Source organism: Orcinus orca, chromosome 5 (genome assembly GCF_937001465.1).
Source record: "Orcinus orca chromosome 5, mOrcOrc1.1, whole genome shotgun sequence".
Taxonomy (NCBI): domain Eukaryota; kingdom Metazoa; phylum Chordata; class Mammalia; order Artiodactyla; family Delphinidae; genus Orcinus; species Orcinus orca.
Genome location: NC_064563.1, coordinates 76,338,603 through 76,351,150, shown reverse-complemented (window position 1 = coordinate 76,351,150; position 12,548 = coordinate 76,338,603). Strand labels below are relative to the sequence as shown.

The following is a 12,548-nucleotide window of genomic DNA, read 5'->3' as shown; positions in this document are numbered from 1 at the left end:
GGTTTAGACTTCTTACACTCCTCAGACTTCTGCACCAAAGATGGTACCCAGCCCCTAGTTCATAGCTGCCCCTTCTTTTCCCACCCCCGCTCCATCCTCCACTGTGAGATGCCTCACGCTGTGTGTGTGTGTGTGTGTGTGTGTGTGTGTGTGTGTGTGTGTGTACATCCAGCCCACACATCCAAGCTCCCTCTACACTCCATATATGGTTACCCCTTGGCCACCTTAGGGCCTAAGGATGAGTGTATCAGCCATATGCATTCTGGAAGATGGATCTGGGAAGAGGCCTATGCAGTCCCCAGAGGTAGGCTTAGGGCTCTTTGGGAAAGAAATTCTAAGGTCTCAGATACCCAGAGCATGGTCAAGAAGGGGGGGGAGGGTGCAGGCTTTAGGTGGGCACACCCCCTTGACCCAATAGAGCCCATGCCCTGTGCGAAGGTCACCACCAGAGGAGAGCCAGAATGGAGCTTTCTATAGCTTGGGGCCCATGGCAGGGATCCTCTGGCCCTGGTCCTAGGGAGGTGCTAGATACAGGGAAATAGGCAGATTCATACAATAGTTGTTTCAGATAAATTTGAGGGAGAGAGCAATTTGGCAGTATCCTCTAAAATTCAACCTGGCCGTTCCATTTCTAGTCATGAATCATCTAGAGTTATTTGTAGAAGTGCCCAATGGCGTACACACAATTATGTTCACTATAACACTATAAAATCAAAAGGCTGCAAACAATATAAATATCTAACAGCAAATGGGTAACTAAATTATGGTACACTCATGCACTGAAATATATTCTGCAGCCATTAAATAGGTTAGGCTGGTGTGAAAGATCTTCAATATATATTTTTAAGTGAGAAAAGCAAATTAATATTTATGTAGTGTGACCAACTGTGTGTGTGTTATGCTTACATTCGTTAAAAATTTTTCCAGAAGGAATTACAAGAAACTATTACAAGCAACTACCTCTGATTAGAAGGGCAGGGATTGATGGGGGCCAGTTTTTACACCTCTGTCAGTCTGACTTTGTTGTCAGTGCATTTAGTACTTTCATAATTAAAACAATAACAAAAACGGTACTGTAAAATTTCCCAGATGCACCCAATAACAACCTTGCCTCAATCAGTGACAGCAACTGAGAATCCGTCACATGCAGGCAGTGTGTAGGCACTGGGCAACACAACCAAGAATCTTCTCTCCAGTTCAGTGGAATTTTGTTCAGCCATTTGCTGCCAGTTTTTTCTCCTTCTTCATTTCTAAGGTGGCAGGAACCCTACAGAAACCCTGGAGAAAATATGTCACATAGGTGCTTCCTTTGTAGATTTCTCTAGAAGTCTGCCAGCTGGGCAGCAGTGGGTCAGCAGCCCCTGGTTCACGCACAAGGCCCTGCAGGTTTAGGAACAAACTCTGGCCCTCACCTGGCCTAGTCTCATTGACGTGGGCAGTGGATCAGAGGGCTTTTCTGTTACTAGGAAAACAAAGTCAACCCTTCCCAGCACTAAGTAAACATCAACACCCCCAATTCTGAGAGAGGCCCAAAGAGATGATCTCTACCCAGGCATGAAGTCCTCCATGGCTAGCTCTTGATTATTGATTTGGGAGCTCCTGGACCGCAGGGACCAGATTGGATTAATCTCTGTACCACAGGCACGTTTGCTGAATTGATGTCGGGCCTGTCCCCTCTCCCGCCACATGACACCTCCTCTCCAAAGAGCTGACTGTTCCTGAGCTTCATTCCTTTGGTTTTGGAACACTCAACTCCTAAAGGTGGGCCATGCTCTTGAGGAAGCTGCACTATGCCTCTGGGAAAACTCACCAAGGGAGGAACTCTTGATGATTTGCTCGCTTTAATATGACAGTTTATTCTAGAAAATTTAGAAAATAAAAATTACTAGTCAAATGAGATTAAAATTATATTTCCCTCCACCTTCCTGCTCCAACAGAAACCTCCGTGGAACATACTCCCCTTGTGGATTGCCTGCCTTCATATTATATATCCATTCCAGGTGCCCACTTTCCTCAGTCTTTTTATTCCCTCACTAACATCTGCTGGGGCGACTCAGGTGTGTCCGCTGCAGCACTCAGCATTGGCTATCACTGTCTCCAGGCTTCTAGGAGCCACCCTACAGCCTGCCTCATCCCCTGGGGTCCTTGCCAGGATGTTAAACCCATCATCCTGAGAAAGTGCCCCCAAGTCAGCTCTTGCTTAGCCGGTCTTATACCCCAGCCCCCTGGATCAAGCACTGTTTCCTAAGCAACCAGCTGTGTTTGCTTAAGAAGCTGAGGCCCCGGACTTCCTTGGTGGTGCAGTGGTTAAGAATCTGCCTGCCAATGCAGGGGACATGGGTTCAAGCCCTGGTCTGGGAAGATCCCACGTGTCGCGGAGCAAGTAAGCCCGTGTTCCACAACTACTGAAGCCCATGCACCTAGAGCCCGTGCTCCACAACAAGAGAGGCCTGCACACCGCAACGAAGAGTAGCCCCCGCTCGCCACAACTAGAGAAAGCCCATACGCAGCAACGAAGACCCAATGCAGCCAAAAATAAATAAATAAATTTTTGAAAAAAAAGAAGAAGCTGAGGCCCATTTGGTAATGAGCTACCTTGTATTTCCATTGTCTCCTCACTTCCCTTTTCCCCTTATTCTTACTTCCTTGGAACTCAGTACCTTTCCCCAGTAGAGATTTAGCATGCAAGCTTTGTCTCAGGCTCCTTTTTCTGGGGAAACTGGGCTGAGGCCAGGATCTTCGTGAATTCACCTGTTCTGAGAAGAGGAGAGGTTTTCTTCCTGGCCCTTGCCCTGGGGAGTTCCCAGAGCAAGTCCATCTAGCCTAGGGATGAAAGCAGAAAACCCAACTTTCATGGAAGGATATAAAACGTTAGGAAGGGTAACATAAAGGCTAAATAGACATTTAACAGTTTCAAAGTTTAGTCGCTCTCTCTAATATCACAGCATTTTTTCATTGAAAACAGCTTGAGGATGGTACTTAGCCAAGGCATCCCCAGGCAGCAGAGGGGAGTAAAGGAGAGGGGCAGAGGATACCATATGCTTACTTGGTTCACCATCTGTAGTGTATTTCTCCTTTTCTCATGGTCCATGGTGCTCCAGATCCTGACAGAAGTATGGCGAATCAGTGTGTTGGGGAGGATCGGGAGGTGGGGGAGGGAGTATGGGAACCTGTTTCAGAATTTTTAAAAGGTTTTATTGTTTAGAAGAGCTGCATGGCAAGGAAGAAGGAGGGGAGGGTTGGTTAGACAAAAACTGGTGACCGCCACACCCAGGTTCCTTAAGTGTCCAAAGTCACAGGCTTTATTTTGCATACAAAGTCAACCCAAGACCCTTTCCAAGAATGTTTTTGTAGTCAGTAAGGGAGGAGAGGACCTGTAAAAGAGATAAGACCCCATCATGCCCGGCAGGAGAGAGAGAGGTAGATCGTGTGGTCATAAATTGGCAAACTTTAACATGGCTGTTTGGAGGGTCTCTGGTGACATACCTTTGAAAACAAAAACTATATTTGTCTAGCAAAACATTAAGAGTCTATTCTGTTGTTGAGGCTCTCCTTTTCTTCAACTACTACCATGAAGCAATGTCTTATTATGGAGAGGCTCATTTGTTCATCATACTCAACCAGAAGTGACCAGAAGTCCAACATCAAATGATAAATCTGTCTTTATGTCTCATTCCTGAATCTTGAAACCAATCATTTCTACTGGGACTCAACTCTGTTTGAAAAAGATAAAAGATCCAAAGGGAAACAAGGGGTCCAAGCAAAAGAAATTCAGATTAAACTTTCACTTAGCATAAGATGTCCCTGACTCGACATCATGGTCCTCAAGGCCAGAAGAATGAAGAAATACAAGCAAGACAAATGAGAAGGGGTCCATGCCCTGAGAGAAGGCAGGAAAACAGCAGTTACCGGAGGAAGTGAATGCTAGAAAGATGGCTCTCCAGCCTGGCTGCATACTGGAACCATCCAGGGAGCCTTAAAAAAATGCTGTTGCCTGGTTACCACTCCCAGAGACTCTAATTTAATTGGTCTAGGGTATGGCCTGGTTGTCAGAAATGCTAAAAGCTTCCCAAGGTGATTCTAATGTCAGCTCAAGGCTGAGAACCAGTGTTCTGGAGGAAAGATACTTCTGTTCTTGATTCTGTTTACTTATCTCCCTCTGTTACTCTCTCCCATTACCAAGCCAAACTTGGGTCAGCTCGCCCATGCACAGTGAAGCCAATCTACTGACGTCGGGTTGTGGTGAAGGAAACTGCAGTGTTTATTGCAGGTCACCAAGCAGGGAGTCCAAACAGCTAGTGCTTAAAAGACCTGAACTCCCCCATGGCTTTCAGGGAAAGGTTTTTAAAGACAGGGTGAGGAAGGGGGGTTTGGGAGGTGCATGATCAGTTCATGGACATTCTTTTGATTGGTTGGTGGTGAGGTAATTGAGAGCCAACATCCTCAACCTTCTGGTTCCAAGCAGGCTGGAGTCTACATGCTTGTGGTCAGCATAGGGTTAACTTCTTCCACCTGATGGGGGTTTTGGTAGCTGTCAAACAGCTCAAAGGATATGGCTCAGCATATTAGCTATAGCCCTTGAGATGGAACTAAAGGTCCTTGACTTTGTTGAATGGCTAAACTATTATTATTTTGTCTTCCTTGACTGTTTCCCTTTGTTTTTGTATTTTCTCATTTCTCCAATTAAATTTACTCGTTGGAACTCAGGGAAGGCCTAGGAGGCTAAAGTTTTCTACAGACAAGAGGCAGGAGGAGGACATGGTGTGGGGGGTTCTGTCCCAGGAAGGTCCCAGAGGATCCTGCTCAGTTACACTACCTGTTCTTAAGAGTCTTTCCCCCTTGCTGTTGGTCAAGGCAGCTCGCCCAGAGCTCGGAGGGGTTGTGCTGACTGCTCAGGTCAAGGAGCGGAAGTCGGCTCTGGGGTGTACCCTCCTGCCTACTAGTGCAGGGACTCAGCCCCAGCCTCCCAGCCTCCAGCTTTCCTCTGCCACACAAGTAGAAAAATTTTCCACTCTCCTGGCAGCGTGCTGCCTACAAAACAAAGCTTGGGGAAGAGTGCCTTGAGTAGTCCAGAAAGTTTCACTAGGAAGAAATACACGGCAGAGGGCAATTTGAGATCTATGCAACCATAATCCTCTTCAGTTCCTTTTCAGTTTACGTCTGGTCAAGGAAAGCCCTCAGCATGGAAGGTTGAGGGTTCTTTCCTCGTAGATAAGTCCACACCCATAAGAGTGGTCTGCTGCAGTGGTGGGCTGAGCAGGTAAAACTGTTAGGCTCATTATGCCTTGAAAAGTGAATCAATATTTTTTCAGGTTAGGACAGACTATTTCTGCTGAGACCCATTTGGAAAAGTGAAAAGCTCTTTTGGAAGGGAACAGCAGTTTCTACAGAATTCTACATTCTAGTGAAAAGTGAAAGGCTACAGCTTTCACTTCCTGGAGACCTGATTAACCTTTAAAAAAAAATAAATGGGATCCTTTTTAATTTATCTTAACTGGAAATCAGCCATAGATATCACAGGCGGAAGACTTAAGTGTTTTTTCTTTAAAACAAAATGCAATTGGGCCATCAGATCATAGTGCTGTCAAATCTGGCACACGTGAAATGCTTGGTAAAGGTAGTATGTATTATCCAGAGCTGGTATTGGCTAGGCAAACCATCAAACAGAGGCCATGCAACTTCATTTTTGAGCAAGTGTGAGGGCCATACCTGAAAAACCAATTGTTACTAGGAGTTTAGAAAGGACAGCCTGCCTGCAGGGTAGGGAGAGCAGCAAGGGGGAGGATTGCCACATTTTGTTTCTCTTCTCTCTATGAAGCCAGACAGGGCCCTAAGAACAGCCTGGAGCAGTGATCTCAACCCTTAGTGTGCAACAGAATCACCCCCAGTTTCTGATTCAGTGGGCCTGGGGTGGGGCCTGAGAACTTGCATATCTAACATGTTTCTGGGTGATGGAGATGCTGCCGGTCTGGGACCACACTTTGAGACTTACTGGCTGGGAGGAGGAGAAGCTGAAAAGAAGGTCGTGCCATAATGCTGCAAAACCCTCTGCTGGAACTAGTCCCAAAAGGCTGTGCCCCTGGAAACCAGACTGGGAGCACCTTTTTTTTTAACTTGCAAAAAATAGATGGCTTATTCTTTCACCTGAGAGTGACTCAAACAATCACCATGAGAAGCTTTCTGTCTTGCTAAAAGAAAATTAGGTTAATAACATCTCTTTATGATGATGACTTAAAACACCATTTCTAGCATCTCCATCTGGGCCACTACTGTCCAAAGCCTTTCTGCCTCATCTTCCCACCCCACATCCAGCCCACACTGGTGGCCTGACAGAATCTCAGAATGTCTTGGTGAACAGCTCTGTGAGATTTTATTAGCACTGAGGGATAAACAGGAACCTTAACCCCTGTTTTGTCACTAAGTAGCCACATTACTTCTCTCTCTCTGGGCCTTGGCTTCCCCATCAATAAAAGGAGGGTTTTCAACAAGGTAATAAGAAAGAAAATGACAGTATTTTGATATTTATAGTTTACTTGGCACTTGCGTACATATTATCTCAGTTAACCCCTGTGAAATAATTTTTATTCCCTCCCCATTTTTCACAGAGAAAGAGAATTGGAAAAGCACAATAATTTTAAGGACCAATATTAAAAATGGCCACATAGAAAATTCTGCAAAAACTAACATGGAAGACACAGTCCCTTATGTTACTCAGTGTCCCTTTTGTAACAATTTATGTGAAAAATTCCTCCTAAAACTAAGTGCCTGATAAATATGTCCCTCCAAAAGACATAATATGCATCATTTTACAGGACAGAATCAACTTCCTAACTCCTCATATTTTTCTTCTGTTTCAGCTGCCAGAAAGCTTAGAGCTAATTATGCCAAGATTATAATAACCATTTAAATCTCAAATTCCTGGTAACGTTATCTCTCACATCCTCTAAATCCTAATGTCTAAATGTTTTCTTACATAGATTATCTGTGATTAGCGTGACAGTGTAATTCACCATCTAAGCGGGGCCCTTTGCGGAGTGAAACAGAACACCATGAATAATTATGCCCAGGGGACAGATGTAAACCAGGACTGTTTCAGGCAAACTGGGATGGGTGGTCACCCTACCTATGGTTGGAAATAGACTTGGCAAAAATTATATACAAAAAACACTCAATTTGACCTTGTAAGTGTGGCAGTTTGGGGTCTCATTAAACTCAATAAAGTCACATAAAAATGAAAATAGATTATAACTCATAAGAAAAAACAGCAACTAATAGGTTCTAAATATACTTGCAAGACTGGGAAGACAGAGGGCGTAGTGCTGAGGATGGACACTTCTCCCTTCAAGCATCTCCAAACCCTTCATTTCCTAAAGCCTCTGCCTCCTAAGCCCCATGGGCGTCACATCCTGTGGCCGGTGGCAGCTCTACAATTCCTTATAAGAGGGTCTTAAGCAAGGTCGTCTGTTTAGAAGGGAAAGGGGGAAGGAGGGCTTTAAGCCTAACAGTGTAGCACTTTACTGAAGATTGTGGATTTTCCATCTCAAAGAATGGGGTGGTGTTGATGAAGTTGGTGGAGCCCTGAAAAGTCACAGTCACCAGGCAGTCCCACTGCCTCACAAGGGCAAGCCACCCAGTATTTGCCTGCTCACACACTACCCACCACAACCCCTGCCAAAGACAGGACTGACTGATTGGTCATGGCAGGACCATGGAGACATAGATGGAGGCCACCCGAGGATTGGTGCGTTCAACCAGGTGCCCTGGTTCATACTCAGACACATTGCTTGATGCCTTTTCCACCTTCCCCTTCTCCAGTCACAGAAGTGTAACTGAACAGGTCTTCCACAAACAGACCCCCCCCCATGTCCTCTGCCTGCCTCTTATCTGTAAAAAAAAAACCTTAGCCTCCTAGGCCTTCCCCAAATTCCAAAGAATAAATTTAATCAGAGAAGTGAGAAAATGCAGAAAGAAAAGAAAACAGTCAAGCAAGACAAAATAATAATAGTTTAGCTATTAAACAAAGTCAAGGATCGTTAGTTCCTCCTTCAGGGCTATAGATAATATCCTGAGCCATATCCTTTGAGCTGTTTGACAGCTACCAAAACCCCCACGAGGTGGAAGAAGTTAACTGCATGCTGACCACAAGCACGTAGACCCCAGACCAACTGGAATCAGGAGGTTGATGATGTTGACTCTCAATTATCTCACCACCGACCAATCAGAAGAATGTCCACAAATCACACACCCCCAACCCCTCGCCCTCACCCTGTCTTTAAAAAGCTTTCCCTAAAAGCTTTTGAGGAGTTCAGGGCTTTTAAGCATAAGCAGCCTGGACTCCATGCTTGGTGTCCTGCAATAAACACTGCAGTTTCCTTCACCACAACCAGGTGTCAGTGGATTGGCTTTACTGTGCACAGGTGAGCTGACCCACGTTTGGTCTGGTAGCAGAGGCAGGTGAGCTTGTTTCAGCCAGGTGAGTCAGGGGTGAGGGGTGGGCTGAGTCTTGGGTGTTAACAAAAGAGGGGCAGGTGTGTTTGGACAATGAGCAGGCCTCAGAGGCCAAATGTGCACGGTTGGGCTTCCTGGAGCTCAAGAATCCCCTCTGTCCTTCCTCCTCATCTCTCTAACAAGTCCAGTTAAACTCTGCCCCTCTCGGTTCACTGCCGGCCTGGCCCCCGGAGCCTCACCTCGGTTGCGGAAAGCCGCTGCGTCCCTTCCAAGAACCAACACTAGAGGTCGCCTTTCTCCAGCGTCAGGCAAGTTGACGCGGAAGGAGACGGTCCAGCTTCTGCTTAAATTGCACGTTGGTGGGCGGGCCCAGTGGCCCTGATTCCGGGCCAGTTCCTGGACGGCACGCGTCCCAAGTGGGAAGGCGCGGTTCCGGCCTGAAGAGGAGGCTGAGCCACGAAGCTCTGAGGAGATGCAGCGCTGGGTTGAACAGTGAGGTGTGAGCAGGTGAGGAAAAGACCAAATCCGGGTAGAAATACTTTGCACAAGAGATGAAACTTCCACGAGCAACAAAAGCCCGTGCAGTCTGAAGAGCCCATGAGATAAAGTGTGTGTGTGAATTTTAAAGTGCTACCCACACCCTTTTAAGTGGCCTGTTATTCTCTGCAGATATGGACACTGTGTAAGGGAGGCCCAGGTGTCCCATAAAGGCCGTCTTGGGCCAGGGCTCACAGGAGGGCCCCCAGCCTGGCTTGCCTGTGATTCTCTCCCCCTTGTGCTCTTCTTGGCCAAGGTTTTCCCAGAGACCTAGTTTTCTGTGTAAAAAGGGAGGGTAGCTTCCAAAAGGCAATTCTACAATCTTTAGTTTTCTGGTCACAGCCGGTTTTAGCTGGAAGCCGGAAGGGCTGTTTCTGTGAGTAGTTGGGAACTGAGGTTCAGGGAGGTTAAATACCTTGCTGGGACCAGACTAGAACTCCCTCCTGCTTACTCCAAAGGGGCACTCCCTCACTGCCCCGGCTGCCTCTTCTCACTGGAGAGCTACTAGAGCTGAAAAGAAAACTGCCTGGGCTGAAAAACTTTAAACTCGGCAAGGGCCTCAAAACAAAACCCAAACAGAAAACGAACAGAAGCGAGCATACCTCTGGGCCCTGCGAGCAGCCCCTCAGTCCCTGAGGCAGTGCCAAACTAACAGCCACCAGCCCTCGACTTGAGGCTTCGGGATGGACAAAAAGGTCAGCTGCCTGCCTCTATACGGTAGAGTGCTATAGCACCCCAAGTGATTCTTCCTGCAGACCATATGGCAGAGCTCAGGTGGGGTGGTTATGCACCACCTGTGCTCTGTGCGTCCCAAGTGCAGTGCAGCCGTTTGTGTCTTCAGTTGGAGAAGAGATAGGAGATGTTTCCACATAAAGCCCAAGGGAGCCGGGCAGGTCCACAAATATGGCACATGGCGGCCCCTCCTCTTCCCGTTGGGAGGAACAGCGCAATCCATTGCCCACATGTAAAGTGACCTAGAGGTCCTCCCTCGACAGACCATCCAAGCCAGGCATCCTCAGGGGCTACGAGTCATGCTGATTTGTGGCACATAATGAAGGTCTATGTAGTGGCAGAACCAGTGTTTAATGTACATGTGAATTTACTCACCCAGCTGAGCACTAGCTCTCTCTACCGCTAGAGTGTGAGCGTCTTGAGGACGATTCACTTAGTGTGGCAATTCACTTAGATGTGTCTCTCCCACAAGCCTGGACACAAGGCAGATGGGCGCTTTAGGGAGTACTCTTCCAATCCAACCGCTTCTTAACCTCACTGCAGAACTGAATTAGGCTACTTCTCGGGAGAAATTGTTATTCCGGAACACAGGGAGGATCCTTGGATGTAACAAGTCAACATTTTGAAACACGAAAACCATCAAAAGGCATCTGTTTATTATTATTTTTAATTAACTCCTAAAGAAAGAGCCCTTCATATACGGTTCTGAGTGTCTACCAAGAGCACATGTTGTCATATTTCTTCTCTGTTTCTCTCTCAAGAACCAAAAAAAATTTTTTCCCCAAGAGAGTGCCTTCCTCGATGTGTTTCACCACCATTGAGAAACTGGATTGTGCCAGAAGGGAGGGAATCCTTGAGAGCAGGCTGTTATTCCACTCTTCTCGACTTTGACTTGACTTATCTTTAAACTGTCAGGGAATAAGACAAAAATCCCTGAGATTTTTATGTGTTTTCCTTGCTGGTGGATATAAGTAAGATTTCTTCTACGTATTGCCAAAATGTCCCCAAGCTCCAGCCTGTGGCTACAAGGAAGGTCATGGTAACATAAAAGTCACATTTTAATTTTCTCTCACCTACACCCACCTGATTGAGGATCTCAGCCCACCCCACCAGCATCTCCCACCACCCCCACTCATTTCTGGGAATCCCCTGAGTGGTAGACCTGTTTAAGGTCAGCTCCCTCACACACTGCCCTCCAGCCACTGTTCACGCTCCTGCCCCAGGGCTTCATGGCTTTCTGGCTTCATCACCCAACCAGACAGATCCCAGAAAGGATTCACCAGGCATGACCACTCTGCTAAATCAGTTCTGCACCAAAATAAACATAACCCCCAAATGACCCCTTTCTCAGGACTTTGCCTGGAAAAAAAGGAGTTTAACCATTTAACTGCATAATCTTAACTGAGTAAGACTATATGTGGGGAACCCAGAAAATGAGTTAAATTTGGAGGAGATAGAATCTAGGGTAAATTTTCTTTCTTCTCTTTTGCTTTCTATTACAATTGATTGCATTTTTCATTTTCTTCCAAGATCTGTTAGTGTGAGATGATTATTTGATGATGAAATGATTCATTCAAATAAGTGATCCTATGCATGACATCAGTGTGATAACCAGGCCTCATTTCCTTGGAACTGGGCTATCCATCCTTGTCCCAGGCCACTTTCAGTCTCTTTAAACGATTTAACCTAGGCTTACAACCTGCTGGCTGCTGCTTTTCAAAACTCTCATTCTGGCCACAGTTATTATTTTTAAAACATGTTTATAAAGTTGAAGGTTACATGGCAATTAAGCCTGCAGAGAATGCTTAGATTTGATACAGTTGCCAGGGAAAAAAATATACCTCTCTTTCCTGTTGTTTCCACCTCTTGCCTGCTTGAAATAGGATTTGCATCTCTGTGGCTGGGTTATGGTTAGTTCGAACCTAATCATTTTTCCCTGCCTCAGAAATCTTTATCTTTTGTCATGAATCTTTTCAAGGAGAAGGTTGTCACTGACAATTGTTTCTCTTCCCCACCAGCGGGAAGGGCATGACTGTCATCCCACCTGCCGGTGTCTGAGTCCCTCTGTTTCAGAGGCAAGAGGCTCTCCTGGATGTCTCTTTGTTCCTTCTCAGTTCTCAGACTGATCAGGCTGCTATCCCAAGGGAACTGATAGAGCCTTGGGGTTGGTGATACATGTGCCCCGGGTTAGAGGCATTTGCCTTAGGGGAAACATAGAGACCCCTCTCATGTTAGGGTATTTTCCCCCAGCCTTTCCTTACAAAAACAAAGGGGACCATCTGGACCAGCCATTTCTAACTGAGAATAATGTAATAATTCTAGACACACAACAGTCTCCCCCCAAACCTAGTCTCATGCCCTGATAATAGAAGTATTAATCACTAATGTTCATTAAGTACTTGCTATGTGCCAGGTGCTATACTAAACGTTGTACAGGTATTATTTCATTTAAGCCTCATAACAATCCCATGAAGTAGCTAATGATATTATGCCTACTTTAGAGTGAAGCACACACTGGGAGCGTTGTCAAAAATAAATCTTTTTGGCTCACAATTCTGATGCAAAAATTGGTCCTAGGTGGGTTGTCCTAAGACTCAGGGTGGCGGCAGTAGTCATCCTGACCATGTGTTAGCCACGCACGTGAAGCGTTTTCCACAACAGCAAGGAGTTGGGGGGCCAGAGAGGGCCGTTGCCTGATCCTTCTTAGACCCAAGAATAGTTCCAGTTGCAGACAGGCTGGCTTTGTTATCAGAAAACTCACTTAGGAGCTGAATACACCCCTCCTAGGATCACTGGCCTTTAATTTTCAGGGACCTGTGGAGAGGTTAGGC

At 46.2% G+C, this 12,548-nt stretch overlaps 1 protein-coding gene and 1 pseudogene across 2 annotated transcripts in view; both read left to right on the top strand.

Moving 5' to 3' along the window:
• Positions 1–12,548, top strand: part of APOD (apolipoprotein D) — an 86,961-nt gene that overhangs the window by 24,679 nt on the left and 49,734 nt on the right. The window lies entirely within an intron of this gene.
• LOC117196200 (ubiquitin-conjugating enzyme E2 L3-like) overlaps positions 1–12,548 on the top strand; it is a 59,390-nt pseudogene that overhangs the window by 24,659 nt on the left and 22,183 nt on the right.